This window comes from Rhinoderma darwinii, chromosome 4 (assembly GCF_050947455.1).
Source record: "Rhinoderma darwinii isolate aRhiDar2 chromosome 4, aRhiDar2.hap1, whole genome shotgun sequence".
In the NCBI taxonomy this organism is placed as follows: domain Eukaryota; kingdom Metazoa; phylum Chordata; class Amphibia; order Anura; family Rhinodermatidae; genus Rhinoderma; species Rhinoderma darwinii.
Window position 1 is genome coordinate 67,386,916 of NC_134690.1, and position 18,328 is coordinate 67,405,243.

The window sequence follows — 18,328 nt, forward strand, 5'->3', positions numbered from 1 at the left end:
CCAGAGTTCCAGGGTGATTGGTGGTAGGTCCCGGTGGGGGGGCAGCGGGAGAAACCTACATCCCCATGCCCAGCCAGAGTTCCAGGGTGATTGGTGGTAGGTCCCGGTGGGGGGGCAGCGGGAGAAACCTACATCCCCATGCCCAGCCAGAGTTCCAGGGTGATTGGTGGTAGGTCCCGGTGGGGGCCAGCGGGAGCAACCTGCATCCTCATGCCCAGCCAGAGTTCCAGGGTGATTGGTGGTAGGTCCCGGTGGGGGGGCAGCGGGAGAAACCTACATCCCCATGCCCAGCCAGAGTTCCAGGGTGATTGGTGGTAGGTCCCGGTGGGGGGGCAGCGGGAGCAACCTGCATCCTCATGCCCAGCCAGAGTTCCAGGGTGATTGGTGGTAGGTCCCGGTGGGGGGGCAGCGGGAGAAACCTACATCCCCATGCCCAGCCAGAGTTCCAGGGTGATTGGTGGTAGGTCCCGGTGGGGGCCAGCGGGAGCAACCTGCATCCTCATGCCCAGCCAGAGTTCCAGGGTGATTGGTGGTAGGTCCCGGTGGGGGGGCAGCGGGAGAAACCTACATCCCCATGCCCAGCCAGAGTTCCAGGGTGATTGGTGGTAGGTCCCGGTGGGGGGGCAGCGGGAGCAACCTGCATCCTCATGCCCAGCCAGAGTTCCAGGGTGATTGGTGGTAGGTCCCGGTGGGGGGGCAGCGGGAGAAACCTACATCCCCATGCCCAGCCAGAGTTCCAGGGTGATTGGTGGTAGGTCCCGGTGGGGGGGCAGCGGGAGCAACCTGCATCCTCATGCCCAGCCAGAGTTCCAGGGTGATTGGTGGTAGGTCCCGGTGGGGGGGCAGCGGGAGAAACCTACATCCCCATGCCCAGCCAGAGTTCCAGGGTGATTGGTGGTAGGTCCCGGTGGGGGCCAGCGGGAGCAACCTGCATCCTCATGCCCAGCCAGAGTTCCAGGGTGATTGGTGGTAGGTCCCGGTGGGGGGGCAGCGGGAGAAACCTACATCCCCATGCCCAGCCAGAGTTCCAGGGTGATTGGTGGTAGGTCCCGGTGGGGGGGCAGCGGGAGCAACCTGCATCCTCATGCCCAGCCAGAGTTCCAGGGTGATTGGTGGTAGGTCCCGGTGGGGGGGCAGCGGGAGAAACCTACATCCCCATGCCCAGCCAGAGTTCCAGGGTGATTGGTGGTAGGTCCCGGTGGGGGGGCAGCGGGAGAAACCTACATCCCCATGCCCAGCCAGAGTTCCAGGGTGATTGGTGGTAGGTCCCGGTGGGGGGGCAGCGGGAGAAACCTACATCCCCATGCCCAGCCAGAGTTCCAGGGTGATTGGTGGTAGGTCCCGGTGGGGGGGGCAGCGGGAGAAACCTACATCCCCATGCCCAGCCAGAGTTCCAGGGTGATTGGTGGTAGGTCCCGGTGGGGGGGCAGCGGGAGAAACCTACATCCCCATGCCCAGCCAGAGTTCCAGGGTGATTGGTGGTAGGTCCCGGTGGGGGCCAGCGGGAGCAACCTGCATCCTCATGCCCAGCCAGAGTTCCAGGGTGATTGGTGGTAGGTCCCGGTGGGGGGGCAGCGGGAGAAACCTACATCCCCATGCCCAGCCAGAGTTCCAGGGTGATTGGTGGTAGGTCCCGGTGGGGGGGCAGCGGGAGCAACCTGCATCCTCATGCCCAGCCAGAGTTCCAGGGTGATTGGTGGTAGGTCCCGGTGGGGGGGCAGCGGGAGAAACCTACATCCCCATGCCCAGCCAGAGTTCCAGGGTGATTGGTGGTAGGTCCCGGTGGGGGGGCAGCGGGAGAAACCTACATCCCCATGCCCAGCCAGAGTTCCAGGGTGATTGGTGGTAGGTCCCGGTGGGGTGGAAGGGGAGCAGCGGGAGCAACCTGCATCTCCATGCCCAGACAGAGTTCCAGGGTGATTGCAGGTAGGTCCCGGTGGGGGGGCAGCGGGAGCAACTTGCATCCCCATGCCCATCCAGAGTTCCAGGATGATTGCAGGTAGGTCCCGGTGGGGTGGAAGGGGGGGCAGCGGGACCAACCTGTGTCCCTATGCCCAGCCAGAGTTCCAGAGTGATTGCAGGTAGGTCCCGGTGGGGTGGAAGGGGGTCAGCGGGAGCAAACCGCATCCCCATGCCCAGCCAGAGAACCAGGGTGATTGCTGGTAGGTCCCGGTGGGGTGGAAGGGGGGGCAGCGGGACCAACCTGTGTCCCTATGCCCAGCCAGAGTTCCAGAGTGATTGCAGGTAGGTCCCGGTGGGGTGGAAGGGGGTCAGCGGGAGCAAACCGCATCCCCATGCCCAGCCAGAGTTCCAGGGTGATTGCAGGTAGGTCCCGGTGGGGTGGAAGGGGGGGCAGCGGGACCAACCTGTGTCCCTATGCCCAGCCAGAGTTCCAGAGTGATTGCAGGTAGGTCCCGGTGGGGTGGAAGGGGGTCAGCGGGAGCAACTTGCATCCCCATGCCCAGCCAGAGTTCCAGGGTGATTGCAGGTAGGTCCCGGTGGGGTGGAAGGGGGGGCAGCGGGACCAACCTGTGTCCCTATGCCCAGCCAGAGTTCCAGAGTGATTGCAGGTAGGTCCCGGTGGGGTGGAAGGGGGTCAGCGGGAGCAAACCGCATCCCCATGCCCAGCCAGAGTTCCAGGGTGATTGCAGGTAGGTCCCGGTGGGGTGGAAGGGGGGGCAGCGGGACCAACCTGTGTCCCTATGCCCAGCCAGAGTTCCAGAGTGATTGCAGGTAGGTCCCGGTGGGGTGGAAGGGGGTCAGCGGGAGCAACTTGCATCCCCATGCCCAGCCAGAGTTCCAGGGTGATTGCAGGTAGGTCCCGGTGGGGTGGAAGGGGGTCAGCTGGAGCAAACCGCATCCCCATGCCCAGCCAGAGTTCCAGGGTGATTGCAGGTAGGTCCCGGTGGGGTGGAAGGGGGGGCAGCGGGACCAACCTGTGTCCCTATGCCCAGCCAGAGTTCCAGAGTGATTGCAGGTAGGTCCCGGTGGGGTGGAAGGGGGTCAGCGGGAGCAACTTGCATCCCCATGCCCAGCCAGAGAACCAGGGTGATTGCTGGTAGGTAAGGAGATCCATTTGGTGACCAAACAGCAGTGAAAATAAAAAGGCCCAAATGTCAAAGAATGACACTTTTAATACTGAAAGTGAAACATTTAAAATCAAGTTAAAGTGGGGTATGTTCAGAAATGTCAGAGACGGTAATGAGCAGCAGAGGCAGGCCGGGGCAGAGTTCCAGGGCCAGGGGTGTCACGGCAGGCAGCGTAGGCCGGGGCAGAGTTCCAGGGCGGTGGGGAGAGGACTAGGCCTCAAATCCAAGGAGATCCATTTGGTGACTAAACAGCAGTGACAATAAAAAGGCCCAAATGCCAAAGAATGACACTTTTAATACTGAAAGTGAAACATTTAAAATCAAGTTAAAGTGGGGTATGTTCAGAAATGTCAGAGACGGTAATGAGCAGCAGAGGCAGGCCGGGGCAGAGTTCCAGGGCCAGGGGTGTGACGGCAGGCAGCGTAGGCCGGGGCAGAGTTCCAGGGCGGTGGGGAGAGGACTAGGCCTCAATCCAAGGAGATCCATTTGGTGACCAAGCAGCAGTGACAATAAAAAGGCCCAAATGTCAAAGAATGCCATTTCTGCTACTGAAAGTGAAACATTTGAAAGTGAAACATTTAAAATCAAGTTAAAGTGGGGTATGTTCAAAAATGTCAGAGGCGGTGGTGAACAGCAAGGGCAAGCCGGGGCAGAGTTCCAGGGCCAGGGGTGTGACGGCAGGCAGCGTAGGCCGGGGCAGAGTTCCAGGGCGGTGGGGAGAGGACTAGGCCTCAATCCAAGGAGATCCATTTGGTGACCAAGCAGCAGTGACAATAAAAAGGCCCAAATGTCAAAGAATGCCATTTCTGCTACTGAAAGTGAAACATTTGAAAGTGAAACATTTAAAATCAAGTTAAAGTGGGGTATGTTCAAAAATGTCAGAGGCGGTGGTGAACAGCAAGGGCAGGCCGGGGCAGAGTTCCAGGGCCAGGGGTGTGACGGCAGGCAGCGTAGGCCGGGGCAGAGTTCCAGGGCGGTGGGGAGAGGACTAGGCCTCAATCCAAGGAGATCCATTTGGTGACCAAGCAGCAGTGACAATAAAAAGGCCCAAATGTCAAAGAATGCCATTTCTGCTACTGAAAGGGAAACATTTGAAAGTGAAACATTTAAAATCAAGTTAAAGTGGGGTATGTTCAAAAATGTCAGAGGCGGTGGTGAACAGCAAGGGCAGGCCGGGGCAGAGTTCCAGGGCCAGGGGTGTGACGGCAGGCAGCGTAGGCCGGGGCAGAGTTCCAGGGCGGTGGGGAGAGGACTAGGCCTCAATCCAAGGAGATCCATTTGGTGACCAAGCAGCAGTGACAATAAAAAGGCCCAAATGTCAAAGAATGCCATTTCTGCTACTGAAAGTGAAACATTTGAAAGTGAAACATTTAAAATCAAGTTAAAGTGGGGTATGTTCAAAAATGTCAGAGGCGGTGGTGAACAGCAAGGGCAGGCCGGGGCAGAGTTCCAGGGCCAGGGGTGTGACGGCAGGCAGCGTAGGCCGGGGCAGAGTTCCAGGGCGGTGGGGAGAGGACTAGGCCTCAATCCAAGGAGATCCATTTGGTGACCAAGCAGCAGTGACAATAAAAAGGCCCAAATGTCAAAGAATGACATTTCTGCTACTGAAAGTGAAACATTTGAAAGTGAAACATTTAAAATCAAGTTAAAGTGGGGTATGTTCAAAAATGTCAGAGGCGGTGGTGAACAGCAAGGGCAGGCCGGGGCAGAGTTCCAGGGCCAGGGGTGTGACGGCAGGCAGCGTAGGCCGGGGCAGAGTTCCAGGGCGGTGGGGAGAGGACTAGGCCTCAATCCAAGGAGATCCATTTGGTGACCAAGCAGCAGTGACAATAAAAAGGCCCAAATGTCAAAGAATGCCATTTCTGCTACTGAAAGTGAAACATTTGAAAGTGAAACATTTAAAATCAAGTTAAAGTGGGGTATGTTCAAAAATGTCAGAGGCGGTGGTGAACAGCAAGGGCAGGCCGGGGCAGAGTTCCAGGGCCAGGGGTGTGACGGCAGGCAGCGTAGGCCGGGGCAGAGTTCCAGGGCGGTGGGGAGAGGACTAGGCCTCAATCCAAGGAGATCCATTTGGTGACCAAGCAGCAGTGACAATAAAAAGGCCCAAATGTCAAAGAATGACATTTCTGCTACTGAAAGTGAAACATTTGAAAGTGAAACATTTAAAATCAAGTTAAAGTGGGGTATGTTCAAAAATGTCAGAGGCGGTGGTGAACAGCAAGGGCAGGCCGGGGCAGAGTTCCAGGGCCAGGGGTGTGACGGCAGGCAGCGTAGGCCGGGGCAGAGTTCCAGGGCGGTGGGGAGAGGACTAGGCCTCAATCCAAGGAGATCCATTTGGTGACCAAGCAGCAGTGACAATAAAAAGGCCCAAATGTCAAAGAATGCCATTTCTGCTACTGAAAGGGAAACATTTGAAAGTGAAACATTTAAAATCAAGTTAAAGTGGGGTATGTTCAAAAATGTCAGAGGCGGTAGTGAACAGCAGAGGCAGACCGTGGCACAGTTCCAGGGCCAGAGTGTGACACTGTCCGCCGATAGATAACCCTTTGCACATTATCGTCATCATCATTATCAGCAGCAGTTGCTGTCAGCCAGCTCCAGAGTGTATGAGCGGGGTGTGCTGCCCATTGCAGCCCGGGGCAGAGGAGCCGTATGCAAGCTGTGCATGCCCGGTGGCAACAGTGTATGAGCTCCACAGCGCCAGCGGGGGGGGTCCCACTATGTCCCAAGCCGCCTGACATGTACTTCCGGTCGGCTAGGAGGTGGCATGTCACCTGGGCTGTCAGCCAGCCCCAGAGTGTATGAGCGGCGTGTGCCTGCACCCGTGGGGGGGATACAGGAGCCATGGGGAAGCTGTGCAAGACCGGGGGCAGCCGTGTAGGTGCTCTGCAGTGCCCGCTGTGGACTTCCAGGGCAAGAGCGGTATGCACGGCCAACTCATGCCGACCTCCTGGAACTCCCCGTCGGCTTCGCTCGCGGGTCGGTCCCGCTGATTTTTCTACCTTCATAATAAAAAAATCTTTTTTTTTTTATGGCATTTTCGGAAGCCTCAAGCCCACCTGGAGTTGCACGAGCAAGGCCACGTCGGCGTCTCCTTCCGAAAGCGGCCGGGAGCCAGTTCCGAGTATGAGCGGCGTGTGCCTGCCTTTTGCACCCGTGGGGGGATAGAGGGGCCCCTGGGGAGCTTGTACATGCCGGCAGCTTCCTTGTGGGAGCTCCACAGCGCCCGCGGCGAGTCCCGTTGTGTCCAGCCGGCTGACAAGCACTTCCGGTCCGCGAAGGATGCATGTCAGCGGCGGTGTGCCCGCTCCGGGTATGAGCGGCGTGTGCCTGCCTATGGCATCCTTGGGGGGATAGAGGAGCCATGGGGAAGCCGTGCCAGCCCGGTTGCAGCCGTGTATGAGCTCCTCAGCGCCAGCCTCGGAGTTTGAGGGCTTTAGCGGTATGCACGGCCAACTCATGCCGACCTCCTGGAACTCCCCGTCGGCTTCGCTCGCGGGTCGGTCCCGCTGATTTTTCTACCTTCATAATAAAAAAATCTTTTTTTTTTTATGGCATTTTCGGAAGCCTCAAGCCCACCTGGAGTTGCACGAGCAAGGCCACGTCGGCGTCTCCTTCCGAAAGCGGCCGGGAGCCAGTTCCGAGTATGAGCGGCGTGTGCCTGCCTTTTGCACCCGTGGGGGGATAGAGGGGCCCCTGGGGAGCTTGTACATGCCGGCAGCTTCCTTGTGGGAGCTCCACAGCGCCCGCGGCGAGTCCCGTTGTGTCCAGCCGGCTGACAAGCACTTCCGGTCCGCGAAGGATGCATGTCAGCGGCGGTGTGCCCGCTCCGGGTATGAGCGGCGTGTGCCTGCCTATGGCATCCTTGGGGGGATAGAGGAGCCATGGGGAAGCCGTGCCAGCCCGGTTGCAGCCGTGTATGAGCTCCTCAGCGCCAGCCTCGGAGTTTGAGGGCTTTAGCGGTATGCACGGCCAACTCATGCCGACCTCCTGGAACTCCCCGTCGGCTTCGCTCGCGGGTCGGTCCCGCTGATTTTTCTACCTTCATAATAAAAAAATCTTTTTTTTTTTATGGCATTTTCGGAAGCCTCAAGCCCACCTGGAGTTGCACGAGCAAGGCCACGTCGGCGTCTCCTTCCGAAAGCGGCCGGGAGCCAGTTCCGAGTATGAGCGGTGTGTGCCTGCCTTTTGCACCCGTGGGGGAATAGAGGAGCCATGGGGAAGCTGTGCATGCCCAAGCTTCAAACTGTCACCATGTCAACAGACATGGTGACAGCGTCCCGATCGCAAAGCAGGATTCAAACAGGACCAATCAGAGTGGTCCCTGTGCCGGAAACGAGCTGTGATTGGTCAGTACTGACAGGCCAATCATAGCGCAGGAGCAGTGTTGCCTGCCTATTGCACCCGTGGGGGGAATAGAGGAGCCATGGGGAAGCTGTGCATGCCCAAGCTTCAAACTGTCACCATGTCAACAGACATGGTGACAGTGTCCCGATCGCAAAGCAGGATTCAAACAGGACCAATCAGAGTGGTCCCTGTGCCGGAAACGAGCTGTGATTGGTCAGTACTGACAGGCCAATCACAGCGCAGTAGCAGTGGTGCCTGCCTATTGCACCCGTGGGGGGGATAGAGGAGCCATGGGGAAGCTGTGCATGCCCAAGCTTCAAACTGTCACCATGTCAACAGACATGGTGACAGCGTCCCGATCACAAAGCAGGATTCAAACAGGACCAATCAGAGTGGTCCCTGTGCCGGAAACGAGCTGTGATTGGTCAGTACTGACAGGCCAATCACAGCGCAGGAGCCGTGGTTTGCCGGCATCTCCGTCTCTGACAAGCTCTTTCCTGTCAGAGAGCTTGTGAGAGACGGAGACAGGAATAAATACAGTGCGTAAGTTGAAAAAAAACCAGCGATCTGCCGCTTTTCTGCCCTTTTGTGCCCACTAACCTGTTTTTAGTTAGTTAGGTAGCACAAGTTTTTCAGTATGGCCAAAAGAGTCTTTTTAGCCGAGGAAGCATCTGCAATGCTGTGTTCCGACACGGACAGCGCAAGTGAAGGTGAGGAGCAGTTCGTGCTTCCATCTTCCTCTGCATCCAGTGACTCTGAATCTGCACCCCCCAGTCGGCGTAGAAGAGCCGTAGTTCCTGATCTGCCTGAGCTGACCTGGGAAGCTGCAGAGAATTATACCCCCCAGGTGCCTGAGTTTACAGCCCGCTCAGGCATTCAAATTGAAATGACGGGTTTCAGCCCCATTGATTATTTTAACCTTTTTTTTTCAGACTCCCTTTTAGCGTTAATGGTCCAGCAGACCAACATCTATGCGGAACAATTTATCGCCCAGAACCCTGACTCTTATTATGGGAGAAGCCAAAATTGGACCCCCACAAACCTAGTGGAATTGCGGAAGTTTTGGGGCATATTTTTAAGTTTTGGCCTAATAAAAAAGCCTAGGATTAGAGACTATTGGTCCCTTGATATTTTATATAACACCCCCATTTACCGCACAGTAATGCCAAGGAAGCGCTTCGAAGCCATCCTGAAATTCCTTCATTACAATGATAATAGCCAGTGCCCACCCCCACAGGACCCAAATTTTGATAGGCTATATAAAATACGACCATTGATTTCCCACTACTCCCAAATTTTTTCCCACGTTTATACCCCCCAGCAAAATATTTCGGTAGATGAATCCCTAGTCAGCTTCAAGGGTAGACTGCACTTCAGGCAGTATCTACCCAATAAAAGAGCCCGGTACGGCATAAAGCTCTACAAGCTGTGCGAAAGTGCCACCGGTTACACCTACTCCTTTAGGGTCTATGAGGGAAAAGACTCCCATATAGATCCCCCAGAATGCCCCCCTTTCCTTGGAATTAGTGGAAAGATCGTATGGGATCTTATCCATCCTTTACTTGGGAAAGGCTATCATCTTTATCTGGACAACTTTTATAACAGTGTCCCCTTAGTAAAAGTTCTCTTGTCCAGATCCACCTTGGCATGCGGAACAATCCGCAAAAATAAGAAGGGCCTCCCCAAAACATTGCTGGGTCAGATCCTAAAATTAGGAGAGAGCAAAGCTTTCTGCTGCGACAATCTGCTCCTCCTAAAGTATAAGGATAAAAGGGACGTCCTTATACTGACCAGCATACACGACAGCAGATGCAGCCTAGTCCCTGTACGTGGATCCACTTCCCAAGTCCCAAAACCATATTGTGTACAGGAGTACAACAAGTATATGGGTGGCGTTGACCTGTCCGACCAGGTTATAAAACCATACAACGCCATGCGCAAGACCAGAGTATGGTATAAGAAGCTGTCTGTGCATCTTACACAGATGGCTTTATACAACGCCTTTGTCCTCTATAGATATGCCAGCAGTGGAGGTACGTTCCTGCAATTTCAGGAAAAGGTCATAAAGTCCCTGATGTTTGGTAACCAGGAAGAAGAGGGCAGTTCATCTGGCTCTTCCGTCAGTAGGATAATTCCCGGCCAGCATTTCCCGACAGAAATCCCCCCCACTGAAAAAAAAAAGAAGCCCCAAAAAAAATGCCGTGTGTGTGCCAAGCGAGGCATTCGTAAGGACACCACATACCATTGTGAGACATGTCCCACAAATCCCGGCCTGTGCATGAACCAATGTTTCAAAATATATCATACCTCCTTGGATTTTTAATTTATTTATTCATTATTCACCTTTTCTGTCTCCCATACTGGCCATGACCAATTATTAATTTTTCTACTGACCAGCCCCATTTAAAATTTGATCATTTAAAAATTGTAAAAAAAAACCACCTAAAACAAAACTAAAAATTCTCACTATACCCCTAGATAATTTCCTCAATGGGTGTAGTTTCCGAAATGGGGTCACTTGTGGGGGGTTTCCACTGTTTAGTCCCCTCAGGGGCTTTGTAAATGTGACAAGGCCTCTCAAACCATTCCTGCTAAATGTGATCTCCCAAAGCCAAATGGCACTCCATCCCTTCTAAGCCATGCCCTGTGTTCAAATATCCGTTTATTACCACATGTGGGGTATTGTTTTACTCGGGAGACATTGCTTTACAAATTTTACGGTGCTTTTTCTCCTTCAGTCCTTGTGGAAATGAGAAAAAAAATGGCTAAACCTAAATTTTCTTTGAATAAATGTTGATTTTAATTTTCACGGCCTAATTCCAATAAATTCTGTAAAAAACCTGTGCGGTCAAAATGCTTACCATACCCCTAGATAATTTCCTTGAGGTGTCTAGTTTCCCAGATGGGGTCACTTGTGGGGGGTTTCCACTGTTTAGTCCCCTCAGGGGCTTTGTAAATGTGACAAGGCCTCTCAAACCATTCCTGCTAAATGTGATCTCCCAAAGCCAAATGGCACTCCATCCCTTCTAAGCCATGCCCTGTGTTCAAATATCCGTTTATTACCACATGTGGGGTATTGTTTTACTCGGGAGACATTGCTTTACAAATTTTACGGTGCTTTTTCTCCTTCAGTCCTTGTGGAAATGAGAAAAAAAATGGCTAAACCTAAATTTTCTTTGAATAAATGTTGATTTTAATTTTCACGGCCTACTTCCAATAAATTCTGTAAAAAACCTGTGCGGTCAAAATGCTCACCATACCCCTAGATAATTTCCTTGAGGTGTCTAGTTTCCCAGATGGGGTCACTTTTGGGGGATTTGTACTGTTTTGTCACTGCAAGAGCCCTTCTAACAAAATAAGGCCCCAAAATCCACTAGGTGTTCCTTTGCTTCTGAGGCCTGTGCTTCATTCCAGTAGCACGCTACGACCACATGTGGGATATTTCCTAAAACTGCAGAGACTGGGCAACAAATATTGAGTTGAATTTCTCTGCTAAAACCTTCTGTGTAATAAAAAAATAGTATTAAAAATTTATTTCTGCCAATAAATATGAAATTTGTAAATTCCACCTCTACTTTGCTTTAATTCCTGTGAAATGTGTAAAGGGTTAAGACATTTTCTAAATGCTGTTTTGAATACTTTGAGGGGTGAAGTTTTTAAAATGGGGTGACTTTTTGGGGGTTTCTAATATATAAGGCCCTCAAAGCCACTTCACAACTGAACTGGCCCCTGTAAAAATGGCCTTTTGACATTTTCTTGAAAATGTGAGAAATTGCTGCTAAAGTTGTAGGCCTTGTGATGTCATAGAAAAATAAAAGGATGTTCAAAAAACGATGCCAATCTAAAGTAGACATATGGGTGATGTTAATTAGCAACCATTTTGTGTGGTATAACTGCCTGTCTTACAAGCAGATACATTTAAATTGAGAAAAATGCTAATTTTTGCAATTTTTCGCTAATTTTCGGTGTTATTCACAATTAAATATAGAACATATCGAGCAAATTTTGCTAGTAACTTAAAGTGCAATGTGTCACGAGAAAACAATCTCAGAATCGCTTGGATAGGTGAAAGCATTCCAGAGTTATTACCACATAAAGTGAACATGTCAGATTTGAAAAATGAGGCTCTGTCAGGAAGGTCAAAAGTGGCTAGGGCGGGAAGGGGTTAAGGTCTATTGTCTATGGATACATTCCTCAACTAGCTTCCAAGAATATCTGATTGACTCTGCTCAAGCCTAATCCAATTATATATGTACCTTATACATTATTTTCTCAATACAAACCATTGTATAGGCCCTAGATATTGAACAACCTCAAGTTGCAGACCACAGGGTATAGAAGAGAAGATTATTCAAAACATTTAAAAATGGTGAACACAAATGCAAACTTAATTTTTCTAGCACCTTTGAGAACCTGGAAAAATCAACGTTATTTTATGGGTAACTATACGTTTAACCAAAAAATGGGTGTTGAATTCTCATCATAATCCCTCATTCCTGTAAAACCTTTTTTAAGTTGCTATTTGTTCTAGAGGTCATTTATTTATACAGAAGACAAAACCTAAGACCCCCTTCACATCATGTTAGTGCTCTACGTTTATCGTGGTGCCCTATGAGCGCGTTTATTGTGTACGTTGGGACATAGACAATAAACGTGTTCATAAAATGCCTTTAGCTCGACAGAGACCAAAAGAGTGTCTTTTTGGTCTCCGTCCGGCTGGTAAAATCCTAAGGGATCCTGCAAAAAACATATACCGCACAGTAAAATATTTTTTTTTAATAGTAGCCTATGGGTGACGGATCCCACTTATGCCACTTACATGTATATGTTAAATGTGTACGCCAAGAAGCAGCTCCCAACATCACAAAAACACTGTCCATATATGGTCAGTGATGTCAGGAGCTTCCCAATACCAAAGTCCTCTGGACAGAGCTTCTGTAGCACTCTGCCCGCAAACTGTAACCTTGGGGAATCTCCTGACATCAATGTCCATAAATGGAGAGTGACGTCAGGTGCTTCTCCAGGGCCAGAATCATTAGCCAGATCATTGGCGATGCTCTGGCCAGGGACTCATAAAGGGCATCATAACGCTCTTGATATCACTGTTCATATATGGACAGTGATGTCAAGGGCTTCCTGAGGACTGAAGTATTCGACCAGAGCTATTGAAATGCTCTTGCCGAGAACTCCGGCATTGAAAAACTCTTGACATTATTGTCCATATATGGTCAGTGATTTACGGAGCTTCCCCAGGGCTGAAGTCACGGCCAGAGCACTTGCGATGCACTGGCCGGGAACTCCGGCATTGAAAAGCTCATGACATGCCTGTCCATCTGTGGACAGTGACACCTGTGCTTCTACAGTGCCGGAGTCGCTGGGCAGAGCGCTAGCTGATATTATAATCGGGGACTCCGGCCTGGAGAAATAGCCCATATATAGACTGTGATCTCAAGAGTTTCCCCAAGGCCAGTTCCCAGGTGACAGTGGGATACATTTTGACCTTCCCGTGGAGGTATACAGTGGAGGGGGCTTTACAGACAGTGTGGTTAGTAGTAATTATATATACAGTATCCAGACCCTGTTTCACTCAGTTTAACATTAAAGGGATTGTCCAAGATTCGAAAAAATCTTTTTTTCTGCTTTTTTCATAGACACTTGATCAAGGGCGTTGTCTGGTATTGAAATTCAGACCCAATTACTATAGTGGAGTTGTTATACTAGTACACAACTCATGGGATAAAGTGTTGTTGTTTCTTGAGTAAAAAATACGAAAAAATAGACCTATTTTCTCATTTATGACAACCCCCTTTACCAGTAATGGTGGTTAGACAGACAGGACCACATAAAAATCAATGTCAACTGTGACATTCTCTTAAAGAATATTTGTATCTTATTTGCTAAGCCAGCTAAAAAAAAAGTTAAAATACGGGTATACAGTATATTGAATTAAGATATCAAAAAATGTTGCGAAGCATGGAATAGACATGACTTCTTCAGACCAGAACATACATGATATATGAGGAGCATGACAATTAAAGCAAAATGAAGCAATAGGGATGGCATGTTTTAGGGTTGTTTCCTTTCATTCAGAAGGAAGCTGTAAACTTACATCATTTGATACCTTTTGGTCTTTTTTGTTAGGCCTTCAAAACTTATGGTTTTCAAAATATAGTGTACATCTCATGCTTAGGGGCGTAACTTGAAGCTTCTGGGTCCCAATGCAAAACCTGTAACATGACCTCCCACCTGCCATGTGCCATTTACAATACTGGTGTCTTTTTAGTGGAAAAATAGGGGCCTGGTTGTGACTGCTAAGTCTGCATCCCCTATAGCTATGGCCATCTTGGAGACCAAACGTTCTTGAGAAATCTATTTTTATGATTGATATAACAAGAAAGGAGTTCAAAAGCCCTCCAGATAGTAAAGCGCTGCATTCCCTTCCTAAAACATCCATCACAAATACAAAACATGGAGTTATTCCTCATGTTGAAAAATTTAGAGTTGGATAGAGAGAGCTTAACAAAGAAAAACTTACTTGCTCATTTGTTCTTACAGCATTTACTGCAATTTTTGTAAAATTACCAGAGAAAGGTCAATGAAATATCCATACATTACATTGTTTCCAGGAGATGAATGTAAAGATTGGTTATTGATTGCCATTGATGAACTACTCGTGTCAGTTAGCAATTAATGAGGTAGTTGCTGACATATGACAAATCATATTATGGACCTGTCCCAGCAGAGACGATGTATTGTCAACCGAAATGACAAATGTTTCCAGGTAATTGTGAATTGACATTAAAAGCAGCTTCTACTTTTAATACAGAGCGAATAGTGTCCTGTACACCTATATTTATTATGAATTCAATAAATTAATTCTAGAAAACCCCCTAAAGTAATGCCAGTGCTGGCTCCAGTTTTTTGTGGGTCCCTGTGTGATGGAGTTACAGTGGGCTCCCTTATGCTTCATGTTCTTTCACCAAGTATATACTATGCACCAAAAATGCTGCCAGTGGCTCTAAGGGTATATTCAACATGTGTTTTCATTGTGGTTTTTGCCAATTTTGTTTTGCCAAAATGCCACCCTAGGAGGGAAAGAGGCAACTGCATGGTGCAAAGTTCACAATTTAACCCTTTCACTGCAAGAAATGTTAGTGCTGTACTTGTGCAGATGGCCAGAAAACGTCTTTGTTTTTGCCTTTCCACATTGCAACAGCTATAACTTTTTTTATTTTTACATACAGTACTGTAGACAAAGATGTACGAGGTCTCATTTTTTGTGAGGCAATTTACTTTTTTGCGATACTCACAATAGCTATCATTTATTTTTACTTTTATTATAAGGAAATGCAAAAAAAATAAAAAATTCCACCATTTCTTTTTCACTATATACTGATCACCATAAATAATGGATTGTTTGGTTATGGGGATACAAAATATGTCTATTTCATTTACTGTTATGTGATGTTTATTTAATAAAGTGCATTTATTAATATGTTTATTGTCATGATCTTGCACAACAAAGGGCACCGTCAAGTTGAATTAACACCACAATTTCGCTTTGTGGGTGCAGCGCTAAACCCTACCTGTCATTGATCTCACAACTTGTTCACAGAAACAATGAGCGGATTGAATTTTCCTGAAATATGCAATTATGAAACATTAAGATAGATCTATGACCCTAAGATAAATGAAAAAGGAAACTCCTTCTACTGTATTCGGATGTAAACAACATTACCATTGCAAATGTCTGTCTTCTCTCTCTCTCTCTCTCTCTCTCTCTATATATATATATATATATATATATATATATTGTAGCAGTGCAGCTACTGCACAGTGCAGAAACTCCGGTTTTAAGCAACCAGGGAGCATGTACAGCAGAGAGGGTTTTCTCTGCTATTGATTGGATGTAAAGCCTGGAATAGGGCCTGGTTTGCTGGAGTGTGAAGGAGGAGGGCGGGCTTCCACTCCATACAGACAGTCCATGTCTTGGGCTGTCTGATGAGCCTAGTTAGGCTTCACCTGAGATGGCTCTTTAATTCAGGTTTGTGCTGTTCACACAGGGCTCTCAGTCTAGGGAAGACAGGCATGCTAGCCTGTGAGAGTCACCACCGTGTGTCGTAAAGCTGTGAAGGTACACTACCGTTCAAAAGTTTAGGGTCACTTAGAAATGTCCTTATTTTTGAAAGAAAAGCACAGTGTTTTCAATGCAGATAACATTAAATTAATCAGAAATACACTCTATACATTGTTAATGTGCTAAATGACTATTCTAGCTGCAAACGTCTGGTTTTTAATGCAATATCTACATAAGTGTATAGAGGCCCATTTCCAGCAACCATCACTCCAGTGTTCTAATGGCACATTGTGTTTGCTAACTGTTTTAGAAGGCTAATGGATGATTAGAAAACACTTGAAAACCCTTGTGCAATTATGTTAGCACTGCGGTAAACAGTTTTGCTGTTTATAGAAGCTATAAAACTGACCTTCCTTTGAGCTAGTTGAGAATCTGCAGCATTACATTTGTGGGCTCGATTAAACTCTCAAAATGGCTAGAAAAAGAAAGCTTTCATGTGAAACTTGACAGTCTATTCTTGTTCTTAGAAATGTAGGCTATTCCATGCGAGAAATTGCCAAGAAACTGAAGATTTCCCATAACGGTGTGTACTACTCCCTTCAGAGGACAGCACAAACAGGCTCTAACCAGAGTAGAAAGAGAAGTGGGAGGCCCCGTTGCACAACTGAGCAACAAGACAAGTACATTAGAGTCTCTAGTTTGAGAAATAGACGCCTCACAGGTCCTCAACTGGCAGCTTCATTAAATAGTACCCGCAAAACGCCAGTGTCAACGTCTACAGTGAAGAGGCGACTCTGGAATGCTGGCCTTCAGGGCAGAGTGGCAAAGAAAAAGCCATATCTGAGACTGGCTAATAAAAGGAAAAGATTAATATGGGCAAAAGCACACAGACATTGGACAGAGGAAGTGGAAGATTGGAAAAAAGTGTTATGGACAGACGAATCAAAGTTTGAGGTGTTTGGATCACACAGAAGAACATTTGTGAGACGCAGAACAACTGAAAAGATGCTGGAAGAGTGCCTGACGCCATCTGTCAAGCATCGTGGAGGTAATGTGATGGTCTGGAGTTGCTTTGGTGCTGGTAAAGTGGGAGATTTTTACAAGGTAAGAGGGATTTTGAATAAGGAAGGCTATCACTCCATTTTGCAACGCCATGCCATACCCTGTGGACAGCGCTTGATTGGAGCCAATTTCATCCTACAACAGGACAATGACCCAAAGTACACCTCCAAATTATGCAAGAACTATTTAGGGGAGAAGCAGGCAGCTCGTATTCTATCTGTAATGGAGTGGCCAGCGCATTCACCAGATCTCAACCCCATAGAGCAGTTGTGGGAGCAGTTTGACCGTATGGTACGCAAGAAGTGCCCATCAAGCCAATCCAACTTGTGGGAGGGGCTTCTGGAAGCATGGGGTGAAATTTCTCCCGATTACCTCAGCAAATTAACAGCTAGAATGCCAAAGGTCTGTAATGCTGTAATTGCTGCAAATGGAGCATTCTTTGACAAAAGCAAAGTTTGAAGGAGAAAATTATTATTTCAAATAAAAATCATTATTTCTAACCTTGTCAATGTCTTGACTATATTTTCTAGTCATTTTGCAACTCATTTGATAAATATAAGTGTGAGTTTTCATGGAAAACACAAAATTGTCTGGGTGACCCCAATCTTTTGAACGGTAGTGTATATATATATATATGGCAAAAAAAGAATGGCGACAGCACACTGCGACACTAATGCCACCTAAACCAGTAAATATAAATAAATATGCACTAAAGCTAAATCTACTTATAATGGGGAGTAGAGATGAGTGAACTTATGAAAAGTTCGGTTCGGCTGGTTCGCCGAATTTCATGAAAAAGTTCGATTCGGAACGAACTAGTTCTGACCGAACCTGTAATACAAGAAAGCCCCTAAAAATTGTGTATAACACTGTTTAAAAGCCCTAGAAGCCCTGTATAACACTCTTAGGTCACCCATGAGTGTATCCAAGTACTTTTGAGCTGTCTTTAAGGCAAAGTTAGTGTCACAGTTACGCCAACATGTATGGCTATAGGAAAACGGATGGGACACGGTGATAACTAACAGAAACCACTGCACTTGTGCATGTTGTATGCTTAATGCACTGTTAAAAAATGTACAAAAATTAATCATTTTTGGCGGCAGATGCCTGCCAGGGTTCATACATATAAGGTGGTAAAAGAAGAAGCAATGGCTTTTGACAAGCCCTCCAAAAATGTACCCTTTTTATTGGCAGATGCCTGCCGGGGTTCATCCATACATGGATGTAAAAGCAACAGCAATGTCTTTTCACAAGCCCTCCAAAAATTTACCCTTTTTTATTGGCAGATGCCTGCAGGGGTTCATCCATATATGGATGTAAAAGCAACAAGCAATGGCTTTTCACAAGCCCTCCAAAAATGTACCCTTTTTATTGGCAGATGCCTGCCGGGGTTCATCCATACATGGATGTAATGTAAAAGCAACAAGCAATGGCTTTTGACAAGCCCTCCAAAAATGTACCCTTTTTATTGTCAGATGCCTGCCGGGGTTCATCCAGACATGGATGTAATGTAAAAGCAACAAACAATGGCTTTTGACAAGCCCTCCAAAAATTTACCCTTTTTATTGGCAGATGCCTGCCGGGGTTCATCCATACATGGATGTAATGTAAAAGCAACAAGCAATGGCTTTTGAGTGCAAGCCCTCCAAAAATGTACCCTTTTTATTGCCAGATGCCTGCCGGGGTTCATCCATACATGGATGTAATGTAAAAGCAACAAGCAATGGCTTTTGACAAGCCCTCCAAAAATATA